The 13,604-nt window shown below is 45.6% G+C and overlaps 1 non-coding gene across 1 annotated transcript; it reads right to left on the bottom strand.

Moving 5' to 3' along the window:
- Positions 1-565: 565 nt before the first annotated feature.
- On the bottom strand, positions 566-669 carry LOC122220833. The gene has a single exon (XR_006203009.1). It is a non-coding gene; the product is annotated as a U6 spliceosomal RNA (small nuclear RNA).
- Between the last annotated feature and the right edge of the window lie 12,935 nt (positions 670-13,604).

Raw genomic sequence — 13,604 nt, 5'->3', positions numbered from 1 at the left:
TACAGATCTATTTTTAGGGAATAAGGATATAAAATAAATATGTGAGGCCATTCTGATTTGTTAAAACCTTTTAGTAGATATTTCCCTTTTTTCAAAGCATTAGGTGTTTTTTGGTTTTTGGGTTGTTTTGGCTTATTTTTTATCACGAAACGAGTACATATTTGGTGTAGAAAATCAAAAGAGCACAAATAAAATTGAAATCACTTATGATCACGTTAAACACAGCTATAACTATTGTTATACCATTTTAATAACTGACTACGTATTAAGTCTTAAGCTCTTGTAGAGTGAAAACTCCCCTCCCACACCCTAGTCTTTTTTTTTTTTCCTTTTTCCCACACTGTATTCTTTAGCTCCAAAATTTTCTTAGTTATTCTTGGCCATTTGCTTTGTTACTGAAATTTTAGAATTAGGTTGTATTAAAAATCAATTGAGATTTCTGTTGGATTCGCATTATTTTTATGGATTAATTGGAGTAGAATTAAATTTTTTTACTCCATCGCTTTCTTTCTTTCATACACAAGGTACAGGTCTCCTTAATTTGGGTCTGTTTTAATGTCTTTTTAAAAATATGGCACGCTTCAGGAATTTGCATGTGATCTTTGCGCAGGGTTCGTGATAACCTCTCTATCATTCCAATTTTAGTATATGTGCTGTTGAAGTGAGCACTCAGAAGACACTTCTTCACTGCCTGAGGATATCAGGGGGGAAAGGGAAGAGGTCACATGCTCTTTACTCTCTATAGGAAACGGTGACTGAAAAAGACATTAATCTAGATTGATTGTGTTTATCAAACATACAAGCGTTTAGTTGTGTGTTGACAATGGGAACAATGATTTTGGCTTTTGTTACCTTGGTCTATTTTCTGAACAAACGCTCCTTTTCCGTTGGTGGTCTTGACAGAAGAAATGCAGCAGGACAAGGGTGCCCGGGGGGCTCTAGTCGGTTAAGCGTTGGACTTTGGCTCGGGCCGTGATCTCGTGGTTCATACATTCGAGCCCCACGTCTGACAGCTCAGAGCCTGGAGCCTGCTTAGGATTCTGTGTCTCCCTCTCTCTCCGCCCCTCCCCCGCTCTCATTCTGTCTCTCTCTTTCTCAGAAATAAAAACATTAAAATAAATCAATAAATAATTTAAAAATTAAAAAAAAAATGCACTAGGACAAAGGAGTTGGGAGGATGGGGGGTGGGGGGGGAAGGAAAGACAGGAAAAGAAGATGGTCAGACTTGACCATGAGGAGGGTGGGGGAAGAGGGACGTGTTGCTCCCGCAGGTTTCATGGATGGGAGCGGTGGCGGGGAGGGAAGCGAATTCACAGCAAGTTTGGACTCTCAGTTTTGCTGCTCTAGCAAATCAGCAGCATCACTTGGGCTCTTGTTAGAAATTCAGACTATTGGCCCCAATCGCACCTATCCAACCAGAATTTGCATTTTAACAAGATCCCAGGTAATTCTTCTGCACGTTCAAGCTCCAGAAGCTCTTAGTCGCCCCCAAGCAGTCAGAGCCAGTCCTGATCAGTGTCATCAGCCTGAGACCTATTAATAGACGGGATGGCTTTGGTTGCCTAGAGACCTGGAAATCTGGTTCCCGGTGTCGACTCGGGAGTCTCAGAGTTCTTTGATCATTTTGGCCAAAGCCTTGTGACCTGAGTCGGCCTCAGTTTCTCTGCTAGGCATTTTAGCTCTGTGCAGCGGTTGGATGCTTGCCCTGGACCCCCGCTTCCTCTGCTCTGCCAAACCCTTGCTCTCTTCCCCTTCTCTCCAGAAGCAGGATGTGATTTCCTACTCTCTTCTCAGTTTCTGGCGGGGGGCCTGCTGCGACTGGACCAATCACCTGGAACCGTGCCTGATTTTGAGGATCTTCACCTGGACTTCTTCCAGAACTGTGTTCTGCTGGCAGAGAGGACTCACTCAGATATCCAAATAGCCTGGCCCGATCTGAGCTAGTCGTGCCCTTTGACCGCCGCTCACCGGCCTGCCTCGCTGCCTCCCGGGGATGGGCCAGCTTCTGAAGACAGGCTCTGGACCCTGTCCCCCCACTGGATCCTGGCCTCTTCCTCCTTCCCATGGTCTGTGCCGATGTGGTCACGGCCTGTCCTGCACCCGAGGAGGCCAGCAGAGACCAAGGGAAGCAGGCTTCAGTCCCTTCTCTCTCTTGGCATTTATGACCAGGGCTCCACGGACCTGCTTCCAAGCGTGCCTTGATATTTCAAACAGTGCCCTTGGAGCCTGTTAGGTAACAGATATTCTGAAAGTCCTAGAAGACTACTGAGTACAACTGTGCTCAGCGCTTTTGTGTAACTTGCACTTACGGTCCTTTCTCCGGAGCGGAGAAAAAAAATCTTCTTTGCTGCCTGACTTATTTTATAGAAACAGGCCAACCCATATAGAAGCCCAATCATTTGTCCGGTTACCATGTAACCATTTCACTTTGAGAGTTGTATACCTCCTGCCATGCTCAGTTTATGGCGGAACATTGTACAATGTGTGTCACACCTGCTGCTGTGTTTCAACGTTTATTTATTATTGAGAGACAGAGAGAGACAGAGCATGAGCAGGGGAGGGGCAGAGAGAGGGGGAGACACAGAATCCCAAGCAGGCACATCCGAGCTGTCAGCACAGAGCCCGACGCAGGGCTCGAACTCACAAACCGCCAGATCATGACCTGAGCCGAAGTCGGATGCTCAGCCGACTGAGCCACACAGCCCCCCCACCCCTGACCTGCCGCCGTGTTTTAAGCCAGCGCAGATTCAGAATGCCATGCGGTTCGAACCAGTCGTGTTGGCTATCAGTTATAGAGGACAGTTTCTCAATAAACGCTACTCTCCGTTAATTAATACCAGAGAGCGCCGACTATATCTTTAAGACTGTTGCATCATCTTTATTCCAAAGAACTATTCTTACGGTGATTTAAAAAAGAAAGGAAGAAAACAGGAAGAAAAAAGTGTGGCAGCACCCACAGTAGCTAAGTAATGGTGTGGGTGTTGTTTCCATTATTTACATACACAACACTTCCCCAAGAATCCAAATGTCTTACAGAAGAAAATACAATACAAATTGCAATAAAGGTGCAGCAACACAGTAAGACATAAGGAAAACAATTACAAAAGGAAGCTTTAATTTGGCATAAATCGTTGGCACGGAAAGAATGGGTAGTTGTCCAGTGATCCCGTTTGCACGTGCAAAGGTAGCAGGTGCCTGTGTTCGCCACGTCCAGAGAAGAAGTTGCACATCAAATACAGGTAAAAGTAGTCTTAAGAAAGGTCTAAAAGCATTCTGAGAAATACTTGCAATGTAATGAAGTCACTCCCAATTTCCGAACGTCCATCACAATCTCATTAAGTTAGCCAGGATGGAGAAGTTCATGATTTTCCAGAAGGCGTTCTTGGCCAACCAAACTCAAAGGTCCTGGGAAGAAGTTACTCACGACTAGAGAAAAACAAATGGGCAGGAAATAGAATATACATATGCATTAACCGCTCATTGCACCCTTCTAAAGGTCCACCTTTCCTCAGGATCGATTTCAGTTGGCGAATCATGAAGAAATTGTATTTGAAGTTTCTGCTAAAAAAAGAAAAACCAACTTTGATGGATATTATGAGGAAAGTTCTCCTTTACTTGCTTTCCGTTGCATGTCTGCCGTTACGTCATCATTCGAACGAAATTCCAACCGACCACTTGAACTTTTGGGAAAAGGGAAATCCGGTAGGGGGTTGGGGAAGAGGCAGTCCCAGGAAAAATATCTAAAATGTTGTAGAGGCCTCGAAAAGGATAATTATCTAGAACAACATATCACTACGAGTGCTGCTACAACTCCGGCATGTGTAGTTATAGTCAAACCACTCAAAATTACAACGTCGTTTGTCTTTTTTGAATCTCTTTTGGTTTCACAAGTCACGTGGCAAAAGTCAAAAAATACTACGTCGTACCACTCCCGATTCAGCTGCGGAAAAAGCATCCGCTCGCCCATCTCGAGGGTAGCTATATTAGTTTGCACCGATTCTCCCATACGATACATAACCGTGCTTATTAAGCTGTTTGAATGCCTCTTTTGTCATAGTCCTCTATGCATATGACTATTGCTAGGCCGTGAAACCCAGAGGTACTATCTCCATGGGCCTTTCGGAAATTAATGTAATCCCTCCATCAAAAAAAATTACCGGGGGGGAAAAACGTGCCACGTGGTATATGCACTGATTTTGAACCTTTCTACAGAATATATTTCAGTATCGGTATTGGACTGTAGAGTGTACCCCCCCCCCTCCCCAAACCCAAGCCCACCCGGAACCTGTGATTATGACCTTATTTGGAAATAAGGTCTTTGCAGAGGTAATCAAGTTACGATGATGTCATAGTGGGTTAGGATGGGCCCTAAATCCAATGACTGATGTCTTTATAAGAAGGCCATGCAGAGGGGGGCACCTGGGTGGCCCAGTACGTTGAGCCTCCGACTCCTGATTCCAGCTAAGGTCATAATCGCAAGGTCATGGGTTTGAGTCCCATGTCAGGCTCTGAGCTGAATGTGGAGTCTACTTGGGATCCTCTCTCTCTCTCTCTCTCTGAAAAAAAAAAAGAGCAGAAGGCCACGCAGAGACACAGACATATAGGGGAATCCTCAAGTGAAGACAGAGGCAGAGATTGAGGCAGTGCAGCTACAAGCCAAAGATTGCCAGTAACCACCAAAAGCTAAGAGAGAGACTTAGAGCAGATTCTATCTCAGAGCCTTTGGAGGGATGTGGCCTTGTTAACGCTTTAATTTCAGACTGTGGCCTCCGGGACTGTGGCGTGTAAGTGCTGTTGCTTCCAACACCCTGTTGGTGACATTTTATCATGGCAGCTCCAAGAAGCTCAGACGAGGCCCCGTTTCCAGATGATGCAAATAATGTCATCCGAAAATTCATATGAACTTTCTCTTAGGTAAGGAAACCAGGGGGAGGACAAGGCTACTTGTCACAGTGACCCAGTGAATGCAGGCCAAAAACGTGATGAGGGATTGGCCATTCCAACATCGCAAGGCAGGTATAATGTAAAAGAATCAAACGTTTCAGCTAAAGCACCGAGGCGTCGATATCACATTTTTAAGGGAGGTGGGAGACCTTCATTTGCAAAATTTGCAAAGGAGGTTGTCAAAAGCTGATTACGTGACTTTGCAGCTTCTTACATAAATCAGAAAGTACATTAAGAAGGAGAACTAGGGGTGCGAGGCAAGGGTTGGTTTGCACAGAGTAGTCTTGTGCGTTGGGTGTTTGCCCCCCCTTGCCCTTCCAAGGCTTCGGGAGCAAAGAAAGCGTGAGTGATTCCCTCGGATAAGACGTGGACCACCCATGAGAGAAAGCAGGCAAGAGGTTATCTTGTGTCCTTTCTAAGAGGGTCATCTGGATGGGGGACCAGAAGAAAAAAAAAAAAAAGACTGGCGTTGGTGCCAGACTCCCGCGGTCTGAGGGAAGAGTAAGTGATCAGCCATATGAAGACATCTCCATCTGTCGACAGGGTTAGAAAAACCCTACCCTGCAGTGTCTTGAAAACCCAACTAGAGAGAGGCAACTCTGAATGCTTGTCGAGGCCAGAGAAGACAAGTGAGAGATTTGCTTCTCTGCCTTCCCCAGCTTCCTCCCACTGCTCCAACCCGAGAGAGGAGTGAAATCCCCGTTAGAAAGATGAAAGATGCAGGGATGGGGAAAAGTGAGGCTACGGGCTGCTCTTCTCACCGGGTTGCAGCCTTTTGTAGGCGGCTGAGCCGAGGAAGGGAGAAGTCTAAGTGCGAAAACAAATTGATGTCGTTACTGCTACCCGAAGCTAGACATGCCGATGACTGGCCAAAGGACATTTTATGACCCGGAAGTGACTAGAGAATAAAACGTTGGTCTGAATTTCATCTAAGAGCAGAGAAAGTGTTCACTCCGGGGAATACATTTGAAGTCTTGCTTTATGATTGATTACATCCTATGAGTCATGCTTGTTCAATGTAGTAGTTACATAACCATTTCTAAATGCAACCGAATAGAACGGTTCTTAGTGCCTTCTATACAGTTTTCCCCTATGAAGCCACTGCATTTCTATCTGGAGTGTGGAAAATTAGACAGGAAATGGTCTTCACAGAGAATTGTGTCCTTGGAACTTGTTGTTTCTCAGCATTTGTGAAATGTCTAAGCTGAAAAGCATGATATGCTTGGTACACATCAGGTGCTCAATAAATGTTGAATTAATGACAAAAATGAATGGGCAGGGAAGAGAAGCCTTGATTGCCTAGGGTCTCTATAAACCCAGGCTATCCCCAAATTCTTTTCTGGTAGAGTAAGAAAGATCCTAAGTCGGTGACTTCTGAAAAGTTCCAACCAGACATGTATGGTCACCATATAAGAAATGATAAGGGGCGCCTGGGTGGCTCAATCAGTTAAGCGGCCGACTTCTGCTCAGGTCACCATCTCGCGGTCTGTGAGTTCGAGCCCCGCGTCGGGCTCTGTGCTGACAGCTCGGAGCCTGGAGCCTGTTTCGGATTCTGTGTCTCCCTCTCTCTGACCCTCCCCCGTTCATGCTCTGTCTCTGTCTCAATAATAAATAAACGTTAAAAAAAAAAAAAAAAAAAAAAAGAAATGATAAAACCTTAGCCTTCCTTCCTAGAAGGAAGTTTAGGAGATGATTTAGTGCAACCTCTTCATTTTACAGACAAAGGCCCAAAGAAGCAAAATAATTTGATTCTAATCACTTTTTCCAGGGGTGTCAATACCGGCCCTGGAAAAGCTGATAGCTGACTCATGGATAGCGACAGCCTTTGTTCTTGAGCTCCTTTGCCAGCTGGGCTTTGTTCGAGTGAGAGCTTATATTCTCTTTGTTAGTTTTCTCATCAATAAAAGAAGTTGCACCAAATTGCTTTCACGTAATAAGCAAACACAAAGTATCTGCTTGTGCTCAGGGCTGCACCATAAACTTGGCATTGAGTGAGGAGTTGGAAATGAGCTGCTGCCCTTGAAAAGCTTATAGCCACGTCAAGGAGACAGACCAGTAAAAAACCATGACCTCTGACCATGTTGGCTAAGGGTGGAGAAAGAGGTGAACACTGTGGAGATATTTAGGAAAAACACCTAATCTAGCCAAAGAGTCATGGAAAGCTTGCTAGAGAGGAGGTGACATCTAAGCTGAGTCTTGAAAATGTGGACAATTTGGGGCACCTAGGGGGCTCAGCCGGTTAAGCATCCCACTTCAGCTCAGGTCATGATCTCCTGGTTCGTGGGTTTGAGCCCCGAGACGGGCTCTGTGCTGACAGCTTGGAGCCTGGAGCCTGCTTTGGATTCTGTGTCTCCCCCTCTCTCTGCCCCTCCTCCACTCGTGCTCTGTCTCTGTCTCTCTCTCAAAAATCAACAAATGTTAAAAAAAAAAATGTGGACAATTTAATAAGCAGGGTGTGTCCACAGAACCCTAAGTGCTATGGAGGTATCGCTGAGTACAAGGGGGAAGGGAGAGAGGGGTCAAACCAGAGAGATAAGCTGGTGTCCAAGCATGAAGGGATTTCTGTGCTCCATCAAGGTGTGTAGAGTTTACAGGAAGTCTATCAGAAAGTACTAAAATCTTTTGCAAGGGACTAATGAGACCTGATTTCTGACTCAAAACCATCAGTCTAGCTCCAGGACGGAGAATGGTTTTAAAGGAGATAACATAGGCAAAGAGCCCAGCTGAGAAACTATTGAAATAATCTAGATAAGAAAAATGGCAGCAGAGATGGGAAAGGCAGAAGAATTTCAGAGCATCACGCTATTGACTGAATTACGTACCCTTCCCCCACAATGCATTGACTCCCTAAGGCCCAATATGATGGTATTTGGAGGTGGGGCCTTGGGAGATGATTAGGTTTAGATGAGGTCGGGGTGGGGGGGGGGGGGGGACTCATGAGGAGATCTGTGTCCGTATAAGAAGAGACCCCAGAGGGCTTGCACTCTATCTCTACCAGGCGAGGACACTATAAGAAGGCAGCCCTCTATAAGCCTGGAAGGGAGTCCTCACCAGAAACTGACCATGACCGATTTGGGACTTCTCGCCTTCAGAATTGTGAAAAAATAAATTTCTGGGTTCAAACCGCCCAGTTCGTGGTATTGTGTTATGGCAGCCAGGGCTGGCTGACACACCACGGAAGTAGGATGAAGGATGTGGAAATGTATTCCTTATAGAGAATAAGGAGAAGGAGCGTCAAGGATGGGATGGGTGTCCAGGCTTAGTGTGTAAAGAGAGCAGAGAAGTGGGCCTGAAACAGTGAGAAGTGGCAGAGGCAGGAGGAAATGACTAGAGACCGGCGAGTAGCCAGAGACATTAAGGGAGAGCAAAAGAGGCCGAGAGAAGGGCATGTTTTCAAAAAGAAGAGATGTTCAATTGTGCAAATACGATAAAGCTGTCAAGTAAGATAAGGCTGAAAGGTGTCCCCTGGCTTCAGCAATGAAATGCCTTTGGAGATGTTGGAGAGAACTGCTTAAACATTGTGAGGACAAAGACCAGGCTGCACTTGAAGGAGGGAATGGGCTGTCGGGACGCATAAGCAGCCAGCATGGAAAGCACATTCAAGAATCCTGGCTTTGAAGTGAGGGGGAGAGGCGGAGAGGTAATGAGAAGGGAAGCAAGGAGAATTTTGTGTTACGCTCAAAGACAAGGTTTTTAGGAGCGATAGTGTTGAGGAAGAAGCAGGGGAGAGGCGATGATTGATGAGTAAGGTTACCGAGTGTGCCGGCCATGATGAACCATGTAGCTCGGATGCAGGGACTGGCTTTCGAAGGAGGGACTTCCTCCTTTCATCATGGGAAGGTAGTGAGAATGGGCACAGACACCTGCAAAATTGTAGGTATAGAGTCATTCCTTCCTGCTGGCTTCTGTTTTCCCCATGAAGTAGCAGATGAGAGTGAGGTACGTGGGGACATATCAGGACAGGGGACTGGAGGAGGTGGCTTCAATAACTGTTGTGGGAAAGGGGAGGGAGAGAGAGCGAGAGAGCTGAAAGAAGGAAGTAGGGTAGAGCACAACGTATCTTTATTGTTTTATTTACAAACAGTGTGAAGTCAACTGAGAGAATCGGGGGAGGGAGTCAGTCTGGACCATCCAAATGTGGAGTAATCTCTGGGTCAGTCTGGATCATGAAGGATGCCTCTTCCATTTTTTTTTTTTTTTTTTTTTTTTTTTTGCTGTCCTTTGGTAATGGTTCCTTGATTCCTCAAGGAAGCCTGCCTTTTGTGAGGGCAGGTGGATTCTGATGGGCACAGGGGTCATACAAGGGCTGGGGCCCCCTCAGTTTGTGAAAACCTGCATGATTTCACATGCATGATTCTGATCACATGCGTGATTGCCCTCCGTATCTTGGGATCCCGGTATTAACTTTGGCGTCGCCTGCCTGGCCATCCTCATATACAGAGAAAAGCTGTGCGCAGACATGGTCAGACACAGAGAACATCCAGATGCTCCCTTGCTTTTGTAGGTCCTTAGATGCCATCACTTCACAAAGTACTTTACAGTTTAGATTCTGACGCTGCAAGAACATCGGTAGCTGTCCAAAGTAGTGCTGGAAGAGTTGGGCACTTGCTGAGAAAAAACAAACAAACAAACAAACAAACAAACAAACAAGCCTTGGGGCGCCTGGGTGGCTCAGTAGGTTGAGCGTCTGACTCTTGGTTTCAGCTCAGGTCATGATCCCAGGGTCATGGGATCGAGCCCTGCATCAGGCTCCACACTGAGCATGGAGCCTGCTTAAGATTCTTTCTCTCTCCTTCTGCCCCTCTCTCCTACTCTCTTTCTCTCTCTTAAAAACAAAAACAAAAAGAACAGCCTCGAACTTATACGATAATCAATTCAAAATGGAAATACATATGTAAACAAAATAATCCATAAACCTATATACGTCTGAAAAAAAAAAATAGAACATCTTTGGAATCTAGGGCTAGGCAAAGAACTCTTAGACTTGATACCAAAAGTATGATCCACAAAAGGGAAAATGGATAAAGTAGACTTCATCACATTTTAAAATTTCACTGTGTAAAGACCCTATTAGGAAGATGAAAAGACATGGTACAGATGATGAGAAAGTATTTGCAAACCACATATTCAACAAAGGACTGGAATCTGGAATATATAAAGAACTCCAAGAACTCAACTGTAACAAATAAACAATCCAATTAGAAAACGGGCAAAAGGCGGGGGCACCTGGGTGGCTCAGTCAGTTGAGCGTCTGACTTCGTCTCAGGTCATGATTTCGAGGTCTGTGAGTTCAAGCCCCGCATCGGGCTCTGTGCTGACAGCTTGGAGCCTGGAGTCTGCTTCGGATTCTGTGTCTCCCTCTCTCTCCCTGCCCCTCCCCTGCTCACTCTCTCTCTCTCTTTCTCTCTCTGTCTCAAAAAATAAACATTAAAAAAATTAAAAAAAAGAAAAGAAAATGGGCAAAAGGCATGAATCAACACGTCACCAAAGGGTCCATACAAATGGAAACAAGCATATGAAAATATGTTCGGCACGATTAGCCATTAGGAAAATACAAATTAAAGCCACGCAATATCCCTGCACCTCTATCAGAACAAAAAACAGTGACACTTCCAAATGCTGCTGAGGAGGTGAAGAAATTGGATCCCTCGTACATTTGATAACCGCGAATAGTCCGGCCATTCTAGAAAACAGTTTATGGTTGCTTTAAACAATTAATATACAACCACCGTAGGACAGAGATAGTGCCCTCTTGAGCATTCCTCCCAGAGAAACGAAAACTTAAATTCACACAAAAACCTGTCTGTGAATATTTACAACAACCTTACTTGAAATAGTCCCGAACGGTAAGCAACCTGGATGTCCTTCGACGGGTGAATGGCTAACCAAAACCATAGTTCATCCGTGCCGTGGAACCCTACTCAGTAATAAGAACGAACTATTGATGTAGGCAGCAATCTGGATGAACGTCCAGAGAATTATGCTGAGTTAGAAGAGACAATCCCAAAAGGTTACATGCTGTATGGGTCGGTTTATATAATATATCTAAACTGGCAAGATTATAGAAATGGAGAAACAATTAGGGACCCTAGGTTGCTAGGCTCAAGGAGGGGATGGAGGTATAGAGAAGCTGGTGTGGTTATAAGAGGCCATGATGAAGAGTCCTCGCAGTGACAGATATTCTTTGCCTGACTGTATCGATGTTAACGACCCGGTTGTGATAGCACAGTATTGTCTTGCAAAATGGGAGTGAACTGGCTAAAGGGCACATGGGATCTCTGTATTGTTTCTTACAACCTCATGTGAATCTACAATTACCTCAAAACAAAAATAATTAGTCTAGGCCCGTCTGGGTGGCTCAGTCGGTTGAGCATCCGACTTCGGCTCAGGTCACGATCTCACGGTCCGTGGATTCGAGCCCCGTGTTGGGCTCCGTGCTGACAGCTCGGGGCCGGGAGCCTGCTTTGGATTCTGGGTCTCCCTCTCTCTCTGCCCCTTCCCCACTCATGCTCTTTCTCTCAAAGATAAATAAACGTTAAAAAAAAAAATTAGTCTAAAAAGTTAAGTGCTGCATAGATCACCCCAACAGATACTGAATCACCAGGACTATGGGAGGACTTGGATGGAACCAGAAATGCTGCCTGGGAGTCATCTCTTACCCACTTTCTGCCACCACCTCCAAGCTAGTACTGTTTTCCAAAGGGCGCTGAGCCCAAGGCTGGAGTTTTCCTAAAGACCTGAGGTCACCTTGACACTCTGCCCCAGGGAAACATCTCCTGGCCGTTTAGTCCTTCGTATTCTCCATTATCTGGATGTCTCAAAGGCCCCGATGCCCTAGGTTTGGGGGAAAAAAAAAGAGGCCTTTATGGTTGAAGATTTCCACCAAGGCTCAGATGCTATTAGGGGCAGGGACCAGCATACCACCCTCAGGTCAGACTGGACCAGCTGCTCCTCTGTGGTCACCAGTGCGTAAAGCACCCCGGTTTTCCCATGTTCCGGGAGAGTTCCAACAATAGTTCAAAGGACCTTTCTCTTCTGCCATAGAACCTGCTGTGTCTTCCATATGACTGAATGTTTACTTTATAGAGTCTGAGTCAGCCCACATTAACGGGGAGTTGAACTTTGAATTGGCAGTGTTTGAACTTGAAGGAAGCTAAACTGGTAGAGACTGAGATATTGTTATGTAAAAGTCTAGGTTGTTTCTACTGGCCCGGGGAGGTGGGATAGGCGGCTTATGAGGTCACTTACAAGCAAATAAAGAAGCCACCTTTACTATGCACATCGCAGTGAAGACTGAGCATCCATGCAACCCTACAACATTCCTAACTCCGCCTGCTATAATGAATGCCTTGTTCTCTAATTCTATACCTTCATAGCACTGACCTGGCAGAGTTCTTACCCCATTAAATACACCCCCCTGAGCAGCCCTGAGCCTGTTTTCTTATATGTAAAATGAGACACAGGTATTTGAAAAATCTGTAAGAATTCTTCCGGGTCTTATAACTTCTGACCCTAGGAATGGCCTTATCTTCCAGCGCTGCCTTGCAAAACTGTCATTTCAGCAAGTTAAAAATAAAAGTGTATCAAACCAGAATTTATTTTGGGGGGGTGGTGGTGGGAAGCAAGTCTTTCGGTAAGAAAATGGTACATCAGTGGATCGCTTTGTTGGGAAAAGTAGGCCCCAGTCCTTCATCGGAAGGAAGAGTGGAGGATAAAATATAGGATGAATTATGGTGTTTAAGCAAATGAAGGTAATTTGGGTTTTTCTGCCTCTCTCCCCAGAGGAGAAAGGCAGGGAGGCAGCAAAGAGGAGAATGAAGGGACAACAAGGCAGGACACCTGGAGGAGTATTAAAACCAAAGACTGGTGAACGATGCCAAGTGGAGGCAGGAACGGGGAGGCCGTGACGCGGAGGGCTGGACCTCGAGTCCGGATACAGGCCAGTCTGACCTCCATCTGGCCCCCGCCAGGGGAGGAGGGGCGGAGGGGGGGGGGTGGTGAGGATCCCGGCTGATATCTGGCTTACTTACCCTTTTCCATTTACCACTTTCTCTAGGAAACCTTGGCTGGGCCTTTTCATATGGTGACCTATCCCCTTTTCCACATTTTTACCAACTTTGGTAAGATACTTAGCCTACTCTGCCCTGATTTAGAGTTATTTGCATTTCCGCCTGACATAGCCCACGCACTGGATTGCGAACCCTGCGGGGACTCTAGCCGCCTGGTGGCAAACATAGTAAGAGCCCAATAGTAATTTATTGAATGAAATTTGCTTCTTAGCCTTTCTCCTCTATTCTCCTGGGGGCTTTTAGTTGGAATGAGTCATACCGTTGAGACACAGCAAATAATAATAATGACAATGAACGGGAACATAAAAGGTATTTCTTATTTGAAAAAAAAAAAAATTTTTTTTTTCCGGAGTGCCTTGCAAGCAGGAAATCATATATATGTGATTGGGGTGGGGTGGCGTGAGGGACTGAGCCTTAATATTGAACCACCAGCTCTTTGATCCCATCTTCAACTGACAAAGATGCACACAGCGTAGACATTCATCCCCCACGTAAAATTGGACGGATGTCTCAGGGAACGCTGCAGGAACAAACTTTAACCTCATGACTTCTATTATTTGGTAATAAAAGGCTTAAAGCACAATGTGAGCT

Source organism: Panthera leo, chromosome B2 (genome assembly GCF_018350215.1).
Source record: "Panthera leo isolate Ple1 chromosome B2, P.leo_Ple1_pat1.1, whole genome shotgun sequence".
NCBI lineage: Eukaryota > Metazoa > Chordata > Mammalia > Carnivora > Felidae > Panthera > Panthera leo.
Note: the sequence above shows the minus strand (reverse complement) of the source record. Positions and strands in the feature narration are given on the sequence as shown.